This window comes from Triticum dicoccoides, chromosome 2A (genome assembly GCF_002162155.2).
Source record: "Triticum dicoccoides isolate Atlit2015 ecotype Zavitan chromosome 2A, WEW_v2.0, whole genome shotgun sequence".
NCBI lineage: Eukaryota > Viridiplantae > Streptophyta > Magnoliopsida > Poales > Poaceae > Triticum > Triticum dicoccoides.
This window is the reverse complement of record NC_041382.1, coordinates 764,835,114-764,838,744: the sequence shown is the minus strand read 5'-3', so window position 1 is coordinate 764,838,744 and position 3,631 is coordinate 764,835,114.

Here is a 3,631-nt window from a genome sequence, read left to right as displayed (position 1 = left end):
AGAGAGAGAGAGAGAGAGAGAGAGACCGATTCCTTCCTTGTTAGCACTGCACTGGACACCTCGCACATCCACGTTGCGTTGGTGCGCGCTGGCTTTGGGTGCTAATGATTAGTGTTCCCTGCTTTACTTCTCGCATCACCATATCTGGATTCTGTAATTGAACGGCGAATGTTGCTCGACTGCGATCGGGGACTCGCGCACTGCGTACTGATGATGTTAGTTAGCGTACGTGGCGGAGCTTGCTGGAGTTTTGGCGTGAAGCAAATCTCAAAGGCTGAAGCTGGTCGCCCCAACAAAGAAATGATCGATACTCCAACAAAGTTCTCTCCTATGAGGGGGAAATTCTAGTCGAGATTTCAACACTGGGCTGTCCGTCCGATGCAAGTAGAGAGGTGGAAAACATGCGTAACAAACTGGCCTCCGTGCGGCAATTAACCATGTCCAGCCACAGACTTACAGTAGAGACGTGTTTCAGTTCCGAGCACCTGGCCGGCGATCCAACTAGCAACCAACAGTTTTGTTGACAGCACCTTGGATGCATCGTATGGAACATGAACACATACACAGTACTGATCTGCTGCTGCTTGGGTAAAGTATATGCACGACATGTGCTACCCTATCCCCAATTGCACTGCACTATGCTTGCGACTGGAGCTCTGCATGCGGACATGTATGATTTGGTTAGTTAATGAGGACTGCTTCAGGTAGTGGTATGACTACAAGAGACGCAATTGATGATCCTCGAAAAGAAAAAGATGCAAGGGGTGGTGGTAGAGACGGCTTCAACGACGGGTTCACGCACTTCGGTGAAGACACAAGATCTCTGATCCGGCTATGCTAACATGCGCTTGTGCCCTGTCCTTATTGAAGGTGATGGATTGAAGCTTGGCTTTGGTGATGAGAATTTTTCAAAATCAACCTTGGGTTTGACTCGTCATCATCAGCGCACGTGTGTAGGTGTAGTTTATTTTTCGTTTTGAGTTTCTATTTTATCATAGGGTTATTGACTGTTTGGTGGAGTTACTGTCGCAGGGCATGCGGCCTCAAATTTATTTTTGGTTTTATTTCCTGTAGATATTGTTCGGCTGCTGAATTTTGAATAATACTCCCTCCGTCCGGGTTTATTAGGCCTAAAGACAACTTCTCTTAGACCAAGACACATAGTAATTTGCTCACATTAATTCTTTTATTTCACTCCCAATGCACTCTCTCACATGCATGCAGCCAATGAAAAAGTAAACATGAAGTGTATTAATTGCCTAACCATGGCACCAACAACAATGACTTTCAATGCAACCAATCAAATGGTTGCATGCATGCATCTTTCCAAAGCGAGGCCTTATAAAAAGGGACATGCTTGTAATGCTAAGAGGCCTAATAAACCCGGACGGAGGGAGTAAATAATATATATGACTGGGTGCATCGCTTGGTGTAGAGATCGGGTGTTATCCTCCTTTTCAAAAGAAAAAACCCGGCCATCACGACAACTGACAATTAGCAAAAGGAGGAGACGACATGCAAATGGTCATCAGAAGAAAGCAAAACAGTAACAAATTGCAATGCAGGCAAAATAAAAGACGTGGCTGTTCTGATCCCGAGCTCATATAAGCTCGGGTGAAGAGTAAAATAAAAAGTGAAAAAGAAATTCAAACAATTCTGAATTTTTTTGGGGCCAAACATTGACAAATATTTTGATTGCCTGCAAAGTTTCATTATTGGATGACATTCGTGAGAACGTCACAAAAAAAGAGAAAATTGATGCTCCAAAATAGTTTTGAAAATTACATTTTGGCTGCTTAACCCCTTTCTGTCCTTGCCCCATGTAGTGGCTGCCTTTTTCTTTTGAGATGAGCAGAATTAAATATCATTGCCACTGACATTCAACAGATCAACTCATCCTATCAGCTTTGAATTTCTCTCATCGTTGTCTCCCTACTTTGCACAGTTGCAGTAGCTGCATGCCTTCTATCCATGGGCACATGCACCTAATTTTGTAGAGGCTACTGGTGCAACAACCTTGAATTCATGGATAGCCTCTTGCCAGACAAGAAGTGACAAATCCTAATGGTTAATCGCACTGTTCGTAACGTATGTGCATGTGTCGTGCCGTGATGGAGCTAGCTAGACAGGGAGTCTTTGTCTGTGCGCATTCTTAAATCTTAACTAGGTTTAGGCTAGCTGTCCTAGGCTTCAATTATGAGCACTAAACAATGGTGGATTTGAGATTAATTAGCACTCCACTGACCCTGCAAAAACATAGTAGGGGCACTGTTATGACGACGGCACAACCACAACAACCTGCATCCAATCGTTTCTGAAAATAGCAGTATGTTATTCGAAAATCTGCATCTGAGCATGGGCTCAGCTGCACCCGCTCAGAAAAAAATTCAAAAAAAATACTAGAAAAATTCCAAAAAATTCCAAAAAAAATTGTGTGGTAGATAATTTGATGCGTGACGTCTGCTCCAAATTTCATCTCATTTGGACATCTGAGCAATTCTGGGCAAAAAAGACAAATCGGGTCAAAACAGTTCCTGAACAGTAAACTATTTTACAGACCTCGATTTTGTCTTTTTTGCCCAGAGCTACTCAAATATTCAAATGAGTTGAAATTTGGAGCGAACCTCATGCATCAAATTATCTACCACACAAAATATTTTTGGAATTTTTTGAATTTTTCTAGTATTTTTTTTGATTTTTTCCATGAGCGCGGGTGCAGCTGAGCCCGGGTGCAGATTCGCCGCACTCTATGTTTTTCTGCTTGAATGGATGAGTAGCTTTTCTGTGCCGTAGTTCTCGTGCATCCATGACCGGCAAGCTCCCTCCCTCCCTCCTCTGCTTTTGTTCAAGTCTCGCAGCAATTGACGGGCAACTGGATCCATGTGCAAAATTTGTTACTCCGCCACGCCACGCTCGTCGCGCCGTCTCTGAAAATTCTAAACGCGCAGACTAATAGGGGGAGTTTACGGACCCAAAACAGTTTAATTGCAGCTGTCTAAAACGTCTTATAAAAATAAACAAAGAAAGTACTTCCTCTGTAAACTAATATAAAAGTGTTTAGATAATTAAAATAGTAATCTAAACGCTTTTACATTAGTTTATGGAGGGAGTACCATTTTTAATGAGTTGGGTGGCTGGCTCTTTCAGCACCGCTACGCTGTCTACGCCGTTTAAGTGCACCAGCGAAGAAAAAGTGCGCTGCATGCATATCGAGCAGCTCCGTACAACCGCCCAGAAGGCCCGGGAGGCGGTGCCGTATTATTTGATCTGTCGCGGCCGCGGGAGCGGGACGCGTGCAGATCTGGAGTACCTCCCCGTTAAATTTGGTCGGTCTGACGATGGACGATTAATCACGATGGACATGCGCCTCCTTCGTCGACAACAGCACAACACTCATCCAAAAAGCGCTAGTGCGTGCCACGCTCCATCTCATGTCATGGGCGACCTTATCTGTCACCGAGCGCACGTACGCCCATGCCACCGCGTTCTGCTCGGATCGCCGCCATGGCCGGCGGATCGAGCGGTGGATATAGTAATCGCACGTGCGGATCAGCATTCAGGAACACGCATCGGACGCCTACGGCTACGTCTCACCAAGAAACGCAATCGTCAGTTCATTACAACGCGCGAT